The sequence below is a fragment of the Musca autumnalis genome, unplaced genomic scaffold, assembly GCF_047663935.1.
Source record: "Musca autumnalis isolate F117 unplaced genomic scaffold, ASM4766393v1 scaffold_4, whole genome shotgun sequence".
NCBI classification, from domain to species: Eukaryota; Metazoa; Arthropoda; class Insecta; order Diptera; family Muscidae; genus Musca; species Musca autumnalis.
In genome coordinates this window covers 157,314,486-157,332,600 of record NW_027411977.1, presented here as the reverse complement: position 1 = coordinate 157,332,600, position 18,115 = coordinate 157,314,486, and the positions used below count along the sequence as shown (strand labels likewise).

The window sequence follows — 18,115 nt, the reverse complement described above, 5'->3', positions numbered from 1 at the left end:
ATTACATAACATTTAATGTGGCCTCAGCGCCATAAGGACCTAAATGAGGCATGATGACAATTTATACATTTTCACAATATATAAATGTTATATAAATTTATTTCATAACAAGATATGTATCTTCAAATGAAATATAATTCAGATACTAGTCTTGGTAGAACAAAGAAGGTAAAGTAAATACTACAACAAATACAAATCAACAACAACCACATAGAAAATTGTTTTTTTTTTGTAATGTTAGTGTCAACGGAAAATGTAAACAAAAAAGGAAATGGTTATAAATTATTTGAATTTGAAAAACTAATAATCTTTCATATGTGATGGAATATTTTGGAAAACGTTACTTATTCAATTTGACTGTTTCTATATCATTACACGAAATGCATAATTTCTCACAGAAAGTAGAATTCTTGCAAATATGTTTGAGGTCGCTGGAAGTTCATTGAAAAAGGAGAAACTGTTTCTATCTTTTGCTTTTGAAATCAAAAAATCACATGTTTATTAGGTCTGCTAATGGTCAGCTGCTCAATGTTTATCTTATTTTTGTGGAAAAATACTATATACTATATTTTATTAATATATTAATTATTTTTTTGTTTATTTTGCTTAAAATTGAAGAACTTTTTCATTGCTTTGGAGTTAGTTTTTCTTTCATGCATTGGCGCCAATGTTTTTGTTTACTAAATGCTGTCTTTTAATTTTTTTCTCTACATATTTTCGTATCAAAGAGTAAAATCTCTCTTACTCTCTGAAAAGAAGTTACTGAATAATTATTACTGAAAAAGTAAAAAGACACAACTATTATCTCAATGATATGGGAAATGTCGCCAACATTTGATGTTGCCTGGCCTGGGAATCGAACCTACGGCCTTTAGCTTGCAAGGCGGGTGTGCATACCATTGCACCACGGTGGCACAATATATAAAATGTCGTATGGAATTTGACACTAACATTACAGCCCAGTTCAATCAGCAGGGAATTTCTGTTACCTTTTATTGTTCTACCATGGATACTAGTATAGAACATAGCCGACCAAGAAGAGCGAGCGCTTAAATTGTTTATGTGTGGGTAAAATTACACTGACAGAACAGGGAGATGATTTTCATATTGAGTGTGAAATGAAAAAATAATTTATTATTGGCGTGTTCGCTTTGTATAACTTAAATTAAAATTAATATAAATAACTTCATAATTTTAAGAGTATTGTTCTTCATATGTTATTTTTTTTTTTGTTTGAGAGAAAAAAACAAATTGTATATAAAAATGATTTTTAAGACTTTCTAAGCTTAAAAAAACATTTTTTCTATGAATTTCCCTACTGACTCGGTGCGGCGGACTATTGTGGACCGAGATAAAGGCACCTCTTTAAAAATGTCTTCCATTTTTCTACCAGTATCTCCACCGTGGTGCAAAGGTTAGCACGTCCGCCTTGCACTCAGAAGGTCTGCGGTTTGAATCCCAGGCCAAGCAACATCAAAATTTACAACGGTGGCAAAATTCCCCCTCAGTAATGCTGGCGACATTTTCTGAGTATTTCAGCCATGAAAAACTTCTCTACAAGTGGTGTCGTAAGACACGCCGTTCGGATTCGGCGATAAAAAAAAGTAGGTCCCATATCATTGAGCCAATATGAATCGGCGTGCACTCATTGATATGAGAGAAGTCTCCCTTGTCCCTTCGGGGATGTTGTGGGAACATATGTATGTATGTATGTATCTCCAAAAAAGGTAATACTGACATAAAAACTACTTTAAAAACCCCCCCATCATCAAAAGGTCTACATTTCTTGGCCAATTCCAAAGCAATCTTATATGAGGCCTTGATTGTGGCATTATCATAATTGCCTTTGTCTTTTATAATATTAAGACTCCTACTATTATTTGTTAAATTATCTTTAAGCTGTCATATTATTTTTTTCGCTCATTTCCCGTCATTAAATGATATTTTGTATGCGTACTATAATGACGCTTAAGGTAAGATGGATATACAATTTTTTATTGTTGCATTGCAGACGAGGCTGCCTGCGTCATTAAAAATATTAATACAAAACAAAAAATCATTATCAAATTCTTCCCTCCACATATTTGCTGCACAACTGCAAAATCTTTTCAGTGTACCAAAAAAAAAAGCGGCATCAACCTGCTTGCATGACATTCAGTACAAGACTGAAGTAAAAAATTAAAACATTTGCTCTCTTAGTTTGCGTTCGGGTCGCGTGTGGGTGATTTGCCGAAAAACTTCGTAACCTTAACAATATTAACGAACGGGTTTGGTATAGAAACACAAACATGATACAATGATATAAGGTAACTTTACGCTCACAACATTGTATTTGATTTGACGTCCCTTCATTGCTAGAAAGATTTTGACAAGCTTTGTATGTATATGTTAAAACACACATATGTCAGGTTTATTTACATTTCAAATTCCAAACAAATTTAATTTCATTTTTTTTAATTTAAAATTTTCAGAAAATTTGTAGTAAATTCCTTGGCAACAGAACCATTCAGTGATATGATGTGTTTCGTGATCCATGTACCACGGCCGGCACGGAATCGTTGGGATTTGTACACCTTTTGGATGTCAGACCAGATCTTCAAGAGTCTGAGGAAAACAAACAGCTTTTTTGGTCATTTGAAATTTTTTGCAAAGGAAATACAGGCACGCACTCAATTAAATTGGCAGATACCAAAGCGTAGCGGCTTTGGTGTACATTGAAGGCTGTTTCAACGGCCGAAAATCTTAGTAGAGGCGACCGTCACGGCACGTGTTACCAAAAACACCTGGCCAGAGCGATGACTACCGTCACCACGTACACTCGAACAAGCAACAGCACGACAAGTAGGCCAAGATTCAGCAGAGGTTTGGTGACCAGTAACAAGGAGCACACATTCAATATATATAAACCAATTCTTCATCGCTCCAACCCAATTACGACGATCATCAATTGGTTCTTATTGTTGCATAGGTTAGATGAAGCTAGTTGCTAGCCGCTGCCCGAAATGTTTTTGGCATCGGAAATTTTTACAGAATTTCGAAAAATGCACATTAGCCGCGATGCACAGTGTTGCCGCTTCCATACAAAAGTGGACAAAAATAGAAGGAGTTGACCTAGGTTGATGAATTTTTGCACAAGTACTTGTAAGGGCATAGGAATGAAAAATTTCAACTTTGGTCCATATCGGTTCAGATTTGGATATAGCCCCCATATATATCTTTCTCCGATTTTGCTATAATTCGCTCAATTTTTGATGAATAGCCTTCAAATTTAACATGTAATATTTTCTTAGGCCCCTGAATAGCTCTACCGATTTTCACAAAAATCGGTTCAGATTTGTATATAGCCCCCGTAAATATCTTTCCCCGATTTTGCTATAACTCGGTAAATTTTGATCGAATAGCCAAATCTGAACCGATTTTTACGGTGAACCTATTCAGGGACCTAAGGAAATATCACATATCAAATTTGAAGGATATTCGATTAAAATTGACGGAGTTATAGCAAAATCGGGGAAAGATATATATGGGGGCTATATCCAAATCTGAACCGATTTCTTTGAAAATCGGTAGAGCTACTCAGGGGCCTATGGAAATATTACGTATTAAATTTGAAGGCTATTCGATCAAAATTGACCGAGTTATAGCAAAATCGGGGAAAGATATATATGGGGGCTTAAATTTGAAGGCTTTTCATCAAAAATTGAGCGAATTATAGCAAAATCGGGGAAAGATATATAGGGGATATATCCAAATCTGAACCAATTTTTGCTAAAATCGGTGAAACTACTCAGGAGCCTAAGAAAATAACACATACTAAATTTGAAGGCTATTCGATCAAAATTAAACGACTTGTAGCAAAATTGGGAAAAGATATATATGGGGGCTATATAAAATCTGAACCGATATATCTCAGAAGGTTGCAAGGATGGGCAGAATGTTTTTACACATTTTGATTTGGAAGATATGTCCAATTAACGGAAAACAGGAGCCAAGGTGGCAATAGGTGGCAATCAAAAGATCTGCTCTACTAAATATTAAGAATTTTGAATTTTTTTATCAAATTTAAATTTTGATTTCTTGATAACGGTACATTGCCCATGTCAACTTTTTGTACTAAAACGTTATATTTATAGCCCACTCATCAAATCCCCATCCAAAACTTTTAGTATTATCAACAAATTTTTCAGAAAATGTTATTTTAAATGTCGCCTTATTTTCATATGATTATCGCCTTAGATTACCTGGGAAATATTTTTCATATTTAAAGAGCTATAACTTCATTATGGATGCATAATCGACAAAATTCTTTCAGATACCTTGTATCGGATGTGTTTACTGTAAGAATAAAACATAAACATATGCAAAAGTTAACATCACATTTTTTGATTTTTGTCCACGCGGCAACACTGTGCGATGTCAGTTTCTGTTTCTTTCTTGGAAATTTTACCCACAATTAGTATTCTGCAGCCCACAATTAAATTAACCAAAAGAAGCACGAAAAAACGTAACACATTCTCCCGAAATAGTGCCAAAAATGATGCGACATCACTTGGCTAATTTAATAAAATTAATAATTGAAATTAAGTTGTTCCAATAAAAAATGTATACAGAATAAAATAGTAAAATGTAAACAAATTGTTGCCATTGACATACAATAACAAAAACAACATTCATATCCTTTCATACATGGTTGTATTTGGCATGCTTAAGGACGGTTTTTTTCAAATGAGATTACCTTCTTATTCTGCCATTGAACATACATAATCGCTCTGATAAATTTAAATTTACTAAGTCATGTATAAGTTAACGTTACCCTTTTTTAATAAATAAAAACTCCATTATTTTCGATTGATGTCCACATACGTGGACGTGTAATTACAATCTGTCTTTATTTTCTTATGGTTTATTATAAAAGGTAGGTATTCTATATTAGTCGTGGGAATTTGTTTATATTGCATTCTTCCAGCAAATATTTGCTGGTAGAATGCCCGCACCACGAATAAGCGCATCAGCATTTCATAACCAACGTGTGATTGTTGAAATATGAAATATGATACGCGAATTGGCTGCGCGTGTTAATCTTACGAGGTAGAGTTAGTCAATTAAGTTAATGTTAGAATTATGACATTAACATGTGCTAACTGCCCCCCCGTTTTAAATAGGAGAGTCTCTACTCCGACTTTGTATTTGTCTGACAATATCATTTATTTGCAATGATTTTTGTTTCTTATTTCATTTGTAGCAATAGATTAAAATTGTGACCGATAACGCTATAGTTAAGGTAAGTACAAAAAACAGTTTGTGATTTGACATTTTGATCTCAATTGTCTGAAGTAAATTTGTATTATCCAAATATATTCTGTGAAGATACGGTAAAGAAGGGCTAACATTATGACCCAATTTTTTTAATTGTAGGATTTTTGGTGGCTGTGCTTCAATAAAATCGGCCTGACGATGCTTGTTAAAATAGATTGTTTTATTTATTGTAACATTGCCAGCAAACTGGATTAACAATGTTCCCTCAATTATCATTGGCTTTTTATCAACCACTTTGGTGTTTCTTACATTATTCAGTAATATAGAACCGTCTGATGCAATCTGAATTTGTGGAATGTTATCAGCTGGTTCAGTGGGACAAGATGCAAAATTAGCGTTTAACATTTGAAACAGACATTGATTAGTAATAATTTTACAGATATTTGTGTTTCCCACATTTACGCAATCGGTTACAGGTGTATGGTGTTGGTTACAGTTTGCTGAAGTTTCGATGATTAGTTGTATAACTGTCTGGTTATAGATGACAGGTTACACTTTCATAAAATTACATTTTTGCTTAATCATGGGTAATTCAATGGTGTAGTAAATTGTGTTGTTAGACTCATAGATTCTTACATTGCTAGCTTTTAGTAAACTATTTATACTTGACGGTACCATTCCATTATCAAGGATGTAATTTATTTCTGCATTATTGAGTATTCTTGGATTCACTAACCAGCAAAATGTTCGATGCCAAGGATGCTATTGAATCATGGGTGCAAGTGATCTGGCATGTCATCTTTTTAGCATTTTCACTCATGAATTTTATATGAGCGTGACCACCATAAGATGACATTCATTTTCGGATCTTAAGATGACATTTATTGTCGGATCCTAAGCATGTCATTTTGACCAATTCTTTGACATGTCATTTTCACCAACCCTTTGGCATGACATTTTCATGGAAAATGGAAAATTCTGTATTGAAATATCAAACTCTTTATTAATTCAAACTAATTCATGAAATAACTATAACTAATTTATCAGCATAAAGTTTACACCCAAAATTTCAATTTAATCATCGCCGCTGCACCGCAACAGAGTTTACTTCGTCCACTCTCAGCCACTGATTTTGTTTCATCTTACAAAAGCTTTTCTATTATCTTCTCATCACCAGTTCAGATTTCGACATGGACTCCAACAGCACTCCGTTAAGAATTTCTAGTTCGTGAACCTACATTTAATTTGTAATTTTATAACAAAAATTTTGGAAATGTATACTCTTTTGTTTTGATGTCGCTACTTCTAGGGATGTACAAATCGACTTGTTTTTTTATAGTGATCTGTACAAATGATTCAAATGCTGATGAAAAGATCGGATCTTTCTCGAATTTCTTTGCATGGGTTTAAATGCTAATGAAAAGATCGGATCTTTCACGACTTGCTTTGAACCAATGCAAAATATGCCATGAAATCACGTCATCGCATAGAACCCCTTCCTTCAAATTTTGCTGGGTACATTTGTTTTTCCAAGAGTTATTGATAGAGACATTTGGCTCAAAAAGAAAATAATTTCGCTATTCCTAGCACTCAAGAGTTCAAGGAACAATAATTCATCAGCATCGATGGTATTCGATTTTCGGGATAATTTTTGTAGATCATTTATTCTTTCCATCAGTTCGTTGATTTTGTCTTGAAGGGCCGAGTTTATAATAGTTTGTTTATTGATGTCACGAATCAACATGTTATCTTCCGCTGTAAGTAATTCAAAATCTGATCGGTCTGCTGTTCCCGCTATAAACTTGAGTGTTGATCCTATAAAACCCAGTGACCGCGCGTGTCGGCCATGTATCGACAGAGTTTGCAGTAACCGTTGGGTCTGTCTAACCTGGTCCGTTACAAAGTCAATTTCCCTTTTGTCGGAAAATTTTTTTAAGATTCCCATTGGTTCTTCCAAAATTGTTTCGTATTCTGTCAAATTTATCCGATGTATGATGTATTTGTAGTCATCATAAACTGCTACATCCCCATCCTTTATAGCTATGAAGTAGGAGTCTGTGTAGTCCAATATCGTTCCCGATGTCAGTATTTTCAGCGTCATTAGAATTCTAGTAGAAAAAGAAAATGAAGCAAACAAAGTGTTATCGTAAATTACTCTTGTTAAATTTTCTTCCATTAATCAACACTGTCGAACCTAAATCTTGTTCAATGGTCCCCTCAACATACTATTTATCAAACTTGTTCCCAAGCCTTCGATTTCTCCTAACGAATACCCTCTCACCTGGATGGTAAACCTTAAACGAGGCGTTTTCATTATGAGTCCGTAGAAATTTTTCTTGAGCAATGTTCAATTTTGCTTTAATCTCTTCTTGATCCTTATCCGGAATGGAGTTTATAATGTCCACTGGCTTTCTTCCTGTTACCGAGTGAATGGTGTTGTTGTATTTCAATGTGGATAAAAGCAACAATTCAACTGTATCCTCTACATCCTGCTGTGCTCTAACACATCTGCAATTTCTAATTGAGTTGAGTGAAATCATTCCACTTGGCCATTACTTTGACTGTGCATTGGTAGTACGTAGTAGTACTTTATAAATTTAAGTATAAATTTGATGAAAAAACTAAGTTGTTGTTATACAATGCACTGATTCATAGTCACTATAATTACTTACCTATGGTTTATGCACACAAAACGAGTTCTGATTTGAAATCCCTACAGCGAACTCAAAACAAAGCTCTCCGTATGGTCTATAATATTCCGCAAAGGTTTTCCTCATCATTGTTGTACAAAAATGTATCAAGAACTATTTGACCTATTCACGGCCTTTACAAACTGCAAATGCTTATGTACGTATATAAATCATTAAACAAAATCGGTTATCATGTCATAACTTTCAATCAAACTCAGACAGGTTTCAAAACCAGGAACAGCTCGAATCTGCATGTTAAAAGGTGTAGGCTTGAAACTACCAAGCAAAGAATTGAATATTCTGGATGTTTAGAATATAACCATCTTCCTGCGAGCATTAAAAATATTCCCAGAATCTCGATGTTTAAATCCAGGTTAAAGCAATATATAATGAATAATATCGATATTCTTCTAGCGTAATTAACCCTCCGTCATGCACATGTATCTGGCCAGATATTTTACGACTTCAACTGTGATTTAAATATATTTCTAATTTAGCTAGGGGATTGAGTCTCCAGGTACCCTCTACAAATATTGTAAAGTATCGTTTTATGAAAATACACATTTAAAAAAAAAACAACAAACAAAATTTATGTAGATTTTATCATCTATACATCGTATACGTAGCGCATGTATCTGACCAGATACACACTCAGTTCTTATGAAGAGTTCTGTACTTTATTGATATATGTATTCCTAACGAAATGAGAAAGGATCGTTCTCGTCCTGTTGTCATCGCTATTTGGATTCCAGGAAAATTTGGCATCAATTTGCAAAAAAAAAAATGTGTGAACCTACTTTGGACAGTTCATTTTACGAAACATTGTGAAGGGGAAGCAATGAAACTCGAAGCAATTATCTTTTACACGGGTTAAGCATGTACTAAGAACAAAAAAAGAGAAAATATATATCTGGCGTGATAACAATATAACAATATATTATTATCACTAAAATAGCATATTTTTCATATAAGTGTACTAAAATACATACTGTATCTGGCCAGATACATGCGCTACGTACGTGACTATCGGAACATGTGCATGACGGAGGGTTAAAGTCTTTTTTTTTCATTTATTTTTTATAAATCACTTTTAATACATTTTGAAATAGTATATTATGCACATAGTAGAACGCCCCATAATGTCCAAGTGGCGCTGGGGCAATATTATATCAATTGTTACATACTTATGAATACTAAAATAAATAAAAAAAAAATAAAAAAAAAATTTTGTCCTGCATTGTAAAAGTCCCTAAGAAAAGTGCCAATCAAACTCGACTTGAACGATTTTTCATTATCTGATACTACCAATCTCACATTTCCAAATCTGTTTAATATTTGGAAAAGAGCTGTTTTGATATCAATTGCTTTTCTTGATGCGTTAGGAACAAGAACCACAAATTTTAAAAATTTGTCTATTGCCGTCAAGAAATTATTTTTATTTGTTATTAAAATGCCAACATGTAAGATTTGATCTGGATATTCGTGGATTGGAGTCGGTGCTATTACATTATTAATTGGTTTTCGCTGGTTTTCCTTTGCAAATTTTGCAATTTGAAATAGCAATTTTTAACCTCTTTTTTATACTCGGAAAATAATATTCACTGATAATTTGTTCAAAATTTTCTTGTAATGATCTGTGTGCACGGTTATGCTCGGATGTTATTACATCCCATTGGTCATCTTCACGAATGACATCCATAACCAATTTTTCCGTATTGGTAAACTTGACTGATGGAAAGTTTATCTAGATAGAATGCTGTATTTCCACAAGAACTGGAAGTTCGCAACAGATTTCATTCACTGTCTGTGGATTTATGGTTTCCGAAAGAAGTGGTATTAGGTTGTTTACAGTATCATATGTTAGACACACCATAACATATGATACTGTAAACAACCTAATAAGAAACATTGAAATAGAATTTTTTTAGTCTTTGAAGACTCTAGTTCTTTAGATATTAAAATCTGAGTTTTATATTGATTTACTGGATATTTAACTGAATTTATAGTTTCTGTCAATGAAATTTCGCTATGAATTGTTCCGTCATCAGAGTCGTCTAGAGTATGGTTAACGTACTGCCTGGAAAGTGCGTCAGCGACAACGTTTTCCTTTCCAGGTTTATAGAAAAAACTCTTCGATGAATGACCGCCACCTCTTCATTCTTGAATTTGGATTTTTGTCTGACAAAGAAAATGTCAGAGGCTGATGGTCTGTGAAAATATGGATTTCCGGATCACCATATCGACGCCTCCAAACAATAGTATGCTAAGTCGACTTAGCGTGTTTTCAAGTTCTTTACATTTTTATATTTAACGTCCTTTTACTTAAATTCTGTCAAATTTTGGTAATGATCGGACAATCGGAACAGAAGTTATAAACAAATATTTCCTTAGCATAGTACTGAAGGTCAAAGAAATTTCCAAACTTTAAGAGCTTGTCCTGCAAAATTCGCTTTTCAGAATTAGCAAACTATTATTTGGAGGTGTCCAACGTCCTTTAACTTAAATTCTGTCAAATTTTGGTAATGATCGGTCAATCCGAATAGAAGTTATAAACAAATATTGACTTAGCATAGTACTGAAGTTCAAAAAAATTTCCAAACTTTGAGAGCTTCTCTTGCAAAACTCACTTTTTAGACTTAGCATACTATTATTTGGAGGTGTCGATATAATAATGTCTTAAATCTTTTAATGTCCAAACTATCGCTAGTAACTCTCGTTCCAAGAGCGACAGCAGAAGCGTCTGTAGTTAGCCCCAATTTCTTTTCATAATCGGGATATGCGAGAATAACGTCTTCTGATGAGAGAATTTGTCTTAACGTTTCGAATGCTGCTAATGCCTCTTCATTCAATTCTATTTTTACACTATTTTACATTATTTTTACTATTTTTTTTTTTTTTTTTTGCTGAAATGTTACCGCTCTCGCCTTCCAGTAATTTAGTTAAGGATTTCGCAATGGTTGCATAATCCCTTATAGAACGATCGGAGCCTTTTCAGATTTTCCGGTTTCGGAAATTCTTTAATCGCTTTAACTTTATCTGGGCATGTGATACCGTTTCTGGTAACAATGTAGTCGACAAACTCAACTTCCCGCCTAAAAAATTTGGATTTCGAGGCATATATCCTCATTCCTGCGTCAATAATTTTTTTCATTATGATATTGATATGTTCTAGATGACTTTTTTTGTCCGGCGAGAAAATGATAATGTCGTCCATATAGACCTGACATATCTTCCCAATGTATTCTCTCAGTATGTCATCTATTGTGCGCTGGAAAATACTCGGCGCATTTTTTAAACCAAATGGTAATCTGCAGAATTCATATTTCCAATTGTTTACACTAAACGCCGTTTTTCTTCTGTCACTTTCAGATAGTCTTATTTGGTGGTATCCTGATTTATTTGGTGGTATACCTAATTTTCAAAAATCAATCTATGATTGGGTTTCCCATTTTCATCTACACCCTTTTTTCTCACAACCAATACCGGAGAATTATATGCTGAAAATGATTTTCTAATAATTCCACGCTAGTTTTATAGGGTAGTGCCCTGTTTGGATCAGCAAAGGCTTTGGCATTTGCCCTAATAACCCTGCTAAAATCCTCCACTACCGAATCTGGTACTGATTCCTGATAATCGCATGAAAGTTGATTTGTTCACAATTTTTTGTACCGTTGTTTTATTTTTGTGATATGTCAGCGTGTCGTTCCCAATGTCCAATTTGCCATTAATTCGTTTCAAAAATTCATAGCCAATTATTCCGTCATACGTTATTAAGGTATCGATTAAATAAAATGTCGTTATATGTCCGAATAAAATCATGGTGTATTTTTTGTTAATGATATTTGTACCGTTTAATGTGTTAACTTTAAATGGTTTACTCAAAGGTATTGCATTAATTTGTCCGTCTAATGGTTTAATAAAATTTTTAGAAGAACCAGTGTCGATCAGCAATTTTAGCTCCCTCCCGCTTAATGTCTTTATAATAAAGGGTAGTTCGGGCCTATTCTAAAAAATGCAACTCTACTACAACCTGATCCTCATCGTCCACTTCCAGAGGGAAATCTTCCTCAAAGGTTGAGTCCTCTGATTCTTCTTCAGCAGTAATATGGTTTACTCTCTGCTGTTTTTGGAGGGGAGCACTTCTTCCCGAAGTTATTTCTCGCTCCCGTTCTGTATCCGCATTGCGATTATTATTGGGATTAAAAGCAGTGGGTCGTCTAAACATAGATGACCCAGGATCCACTTCCGTCTGTACGGTATCATGTTGCTTTGTCTCACATCTATGTCCATTCGGCGTTATACGCTTGAATGTTGGGTGGCTATTTTGCTAATGACTAGGTTTTGGTTTTTTTTTTTCGCAATACGAGCCCTAACCACTATTAATTCGCACACAAGGGCCCTATTCCACGAAACAACTGATCAACTTTTCATTTTGCACCTAGATTTTTGAAAATTCTCAAAGTTAAGTGTCCCACAGAACCATTATTTTTTGATGAGTGATAAGTTGCTAATTATAATGTGAGTTTGTTTACTTTTCAAAAAAATGTAGCTTTTTTTTGATTTCTGTTCCACAAACGTTATTTCTGCTAAGTGAAAAGTTGTAACGGCAAAGCGTATTTTGCTAAGATTTTGCAAAAAAATTTGCTCTTTCGTTCCACAGAAAACTCTGCATTTTGATTTTGCAGATAAAATTTTTGATAAGTTTGCCTTAAATTTGCTAGGTAAACGTTCTCTTTGCCAATGTACATTGTTAAAGCGAGATTTTGTTCGGAAATAGTGAAAACACGGTTATGACAAGAAATTGTAAAGATTTTTCCGAACTTCTACCCTCTGAATCAACCATCCTACTTCGAACTCTCACTTTCCGAAATTCCACCCTACGAACAACCCCATTCCGAACTTCCACCCTGCGAACAAACTCACAAATCGATGTTTCTCGATTTTACATTTAGACTAAACTCTATTTGAGAAACTATTTTTATTTATTACTATACCCTACACCATAATATGGAGGGTATATTAGGTTTGTCATTTCATTTGTAACTCATCGAAATAATCATTTGCGACCCTATAAGGTATATACATATATTTTTGATCAGCGTAAAATTCTAAGTTGATTTAACGACATCCGTCCGTCCGTCCGTCTGTTGTAATCACGCTATCTTCCGAACGAGTTGAGGTAGGAGGATGAAATGCTGTTCACACGTGTCTTAAATCAAGTTGGAAGTTGAGTTTTGTTATAGCCCCCATATAGCAGTGCCTCGATTTCATCTATTTTAAGGTTTTAGCTACATTTTCAGAACGAATTAGTTATAATATGCTTCCAAAACTTACCGACATAGGCCCATCTTTTATTATAGCCCCCATATACTGCCCAATTTCAGCTACTTTGGGGTTATTAGCTACATTTCCAGGCCGAATTAGGTATAATTCAGTCAATCACCAAGACACATCTCCACAAAAAATTATGGATATAGGTCTACGTTTTTTTATAGCTCCCATATAGCAGTACCGTCCGATTTCAGCTATTTTAAGGTTTTTAGATACATTTCTAGAACGAATTGGTTATAATTTGGCAAGTAACTTCTCCACTTTGTGGAGAAAGAAAACTAATTACTCTATGCCGAACATAACGCTTTTTATTTGTTTTATTTCGCTTAATTTTATTGTATTTTATTTTATTTGTATTTCCCTTCATTTTATTTTAGACTAGCAAATGCCCGCTACTTCGTATGCGGAAAAGGCATAAAATATATATGAACTCTGTTCTGTTGTATTAAAACCTATTTTAAATACCAACATTTAATCGATTTAATTCCAAAAAAACATATCTGCCGTATCGCACCCCTACACAGCTACCATATTTTTTATTTCGGATTTCCAAAACTACGACCTCATATCACAGACATACACCAACCGCGACTCATATTGCAAATTTCAGACTTGACTTCTGGTTTTACTCCTTCACTTACACAGTATTCCCTCCAAATACGAATTTCCAAACACTAAACTTTCTCTCACCCCTTCACAACAACAATAACGCACATTCACAATTCAAGGTTCTAGCTTCGGCGGTTTCGCCAAGAACCCGAATAGGTTCGTAAATTTTTCGAAATATATCCCCATATAACGGTACCCCACGACTTAGTGTTTTTTAAAAATAGAACAAATCTATACTGTCGAATTTTCTTTACATTTGGACCTTGAATACTCAGAGGATATAAAAGCTTTATTTAAAAAATGTCTACTTCAATCCACTTTTATTAGAAGAGGTATTTTGAAGACTTAGAGCATTTTGAAGATTTTATGCACATTTTCCAACCGAACTCCGAACTTTATCTCCAAGTTCAGAGTGATCTTCATAACAAATATTTTTCCATTTCGTATTTTTTGTCCAAATTATATAATCCAAGCTTTGTTCCTACACCCAACACCAAATTTAGTACCATTTAGTACTTTTCGTTCACCTATAGTAGGTATTTCTCACTTTAACCGTTTACACAATACCAAAATGGTTTTGGTACCAACATGTTACCAAACTTTTCGTACACATAATTAAAGATTTCAAAGCTTACTTCCTTATACTCAACATATATCCCGACCGCAATTCACTTTTCCAGCTTTATATGTTCCGCTGAAAGCAATTATATTACTATTTAGTACTTTTTGTATAAATAAGTGCGAATTTTCAAAACTTCATCCCTACCTCCACTCTAAACAACAATTGCTAATCTAATACCGAATTTCAAATTTAAAAACTCCACACCTTTACAAAATCACAAATTGTACAAAATTCTGTACCATATAGCAAATACCAAAAGGTACCAAATTTTGTACCATTTGCCACTTATCGTACACGGCTTTCCAAAAACAACTTGCATAACTCACTTCTTTCGTTCACCTAAATCCAAATTATAGCCAATGTACTTTCATTTAGCACTTTTTCATAAGTACGAATTTCCAAAGTAACCGCAATCCTACACTCCAACAGTAATCTGTTCACGCAAATACAAATTGTATCGAATTTAGTACCATTTAGTACTGCTTCGTGCACATTAGTATGATTTTCTAAAGTTACCTCCATATCTCAATTCTAATTCTAACAGTAATCTTAATTCCAAGTTTCACTCACTACCATTTAGGACTTTAGGTACCTTAGGTACACCTTTCTTACTCTTTATCAGTGACCCTTATTCCAAATTTCAGCACTATTCGTTAATTCAAATCCAAATTGTACTATATTTAGTACTTTTCGTACACTTTTAGTTCGAATTTCCAAAAACCTGTCTTTGTTACTCTCCATCAGTCACCCTTATTCAAAATTCCAAGATTCCTGTCCTATCCGTTCACCCAAATCCAAATTGTACTAAATTTAGTACCATTTAGTACTTTTCGTACCCTAATAGGTAGACTTTACAAAAACCTTTGATTGTTACTTTTCATCAGTGACCTTCATTCCAAATTTCAGTATTCCAGCTCTATCCGTTCACCCAAATCCAAATTGCACTAAATTTAGTACCATTTAGTACTTTTCGTACCCTTATAGTTCGAATTTCCAAAAACCTTTCAACGTTATTCTTCATCATCGACTCTCATTTCAAATTTCAGGATTCCATCTCTATCCGTTTACCGAAATCCAAATTGTACTAAATTTAGTACTATTTAGTACTTTTCGTACACTTATAGTTCGAATTTCCAAAAACCTTTCATCGTTATTCTTCATCAGCGACTCTCATTTCAAATTTCAGGATTCCACCTCTATCCATTCACCCAAATCCAAATTTTACTAAATTTAGTACTTTTCGTGCACATACAGTTCGAATTTCCAAAAACTTTTCTTTGTTGCTCTCCACCAGTGACTCTCATTCAAAAGTTCAGGATTCCAGCTCTATCCGTTCACCCGAATCCAAATTGTACTAAATTTAGTACCATTTAGTACTTTTGTTAATCTCCATCAGTGAACCCTCATTCCAAATTTCAGGATTCCAGCTCAATCCGTTCACTTAAATCCAAATTGTACTAAATTTAGTACTATTTAGTACTTTTGTTAATCTCCATCAGTGGCCCTCATTCAAAATTTCAGGATTCCAGCTCAATCCGTTCACCGAAATCCAAGTTGTACTAAATTTAGTACCATTTAGTACTTTTCGTACCCATATAGTTCGAATTTCCAAAAACCTTTCATCGCTTCTCTCCATCAGTGACCCTCATTCCAAATTTCAAGATTCTAGCTCTATCCGTTCACCTTAATCCAAATAGTACTAAATTGAGTACCATTTAGTACTTTTCGTACACTAATAGGTAGAATTTCCAAAAACCTTTTTTTGTTACTCTCCATTAGTAACCCCATTTCAAATTTCAGGATTCCAGCTCTATCCGTTCACCCAAGTCCAAATTGTACTAAATTTAGTACCATTTAGTACCCTTATAGTTCGAATTTCCAAAAACCTTTCATCGTTATTCTTCATCAGCGACTCTCATATCAAATTTCAGGATTCCATCTCTATCCGTTTACCGAAATCCAAATTGTACTAAATTTAGTACCATTTAGTGCTTTTCGTACCCTTATAGTTCGAATTTCCAAAAACCTTTCATCATTACTCTTCATCAGTGACCTTCATTCCAAATTTCAGGATTCCTGCTCTATCTGTTCACCCAAATCTCAATTGTACTAAATTTAGTACCCTTTTGTACTTTTCGTACACTTATTGTTCGAATTCCCAAAAACCCTTTGGTACATCTTTCTAGCTCTCCATCAGTTACCCTCATTCCAAATTTCAGAATTCTAGCTCTTACCGTTTACCTAATACAAAGGGTACCATATTTAGTACCTTTTAGTACTTTTCGTACACTTCTAGGTCGAATTTCCAAAAACCCAGCCTTATCTCACCCCTACACCCCAACAGCAACCTACACCCAAATTTTCAACTTTCTAGCTTCAGCGGTTTCGTCTGGGCGCTGATGAATCAGTCAGTCAGGCAGTCAGTCAGTCACTCACCTCACTACTCTTTTATATATATAGATTATTTTATTTCACTTAATTTTATTTTGTTTTATTTTATTTACTTTTTAACTTTATTTTATTTCAATTTACTTTACTTTATTTCACTTAATTTTATTTTATTTCACTTCATTTTATATTGTTTTATTTTTATCTTATTTCATTTTTTATTTTATTTTACTTCATTTGATTTATTTTGATCTTATTTTAATTTATTTCATTTAATTATTATTTAATCTTTATTAAAATTATTTTATTTTTATTTCATATTAATTTATTTTGTTTTATTTTATTTTATTTCATTTTATTTCAGTTTAATTTAATTATTTAATTTTATTTTATTTACTTTTAATAATAACAGTTTCTTTTCATTTTTTCGCTCGTCTCAATTTTACATGTCTTATTTATTATTGCCAAGTAAAAAATAATGCAAAGATGATAAAACGTTCTGTGGAACAAATATCATTCACACTTTGCAAGAGAACTGAGAGACTTACCAAAAAAATAAAAGAAAAATTGAGCAAGAGAGCACAACAACTGTGCTAAAAGAACAGTGATATACAAATTTGCTAAGTGCAAGGGAAATTGAAAAGTAATTTTGTGGAACAAAAAAAGGTTATCACTTTTCAAAATAACTACTTTTTGATAAGTGCAAAATTAAAAGCGATAAGTTATTTCGAGGAATAGGGCCCTGGTATTTTATGTCACTCTTTAACATCAAACGCCAGATAAAGGTTAAATTATTATAATAACACCGACATATTTATACTTTTCTCAAAGGTAATTTTATTTTCTCTACACTGGCATAAAAATAATATTAAACTCGGAGTTAAAATGCTAAAAATATTAAGTAAACAAAAAGGCCTTTAATTATTGCTGCAAATTATTTGACCACTACTTATTCGTTCAGTTTATAAATTGCGCTCAAGCTAAACGAAAAAGCAAAATTTAATCAAAAAATGTAAATTTATCGTTATAATAAGAGAATTGGAATGAAAAGATAAAATTTTCACTTTATTTTATTTTAATTTTCATCGTTTATAAAAATTGCTCGGGGAAACCTATTAGGGAGGAAATTTGGATTTTAATCATCGATAAATTCAAATCTGGAACAACATATGGACAGAGTTCGACTGATCTTAAAATTCCGAGATCTACAATACAAATT

At 33.5% G+C, this 18,115-nt stretch overlaps 1 protein-coding gene across 3 annotated transcripts in view; it reads right to left on the bottom strand.

Moving 5' to 3' along the window:
• LOC141400731 (putative methyltransferase NSUN7) overlaps positions 1–18,115 on the bottom strand; it is a 617,414-nt gene that overhangs the window by 330,177 nt on the left and 269,122 nt on the right. The gene's annotated exons all lie outside the window — the stretch shown is intronic.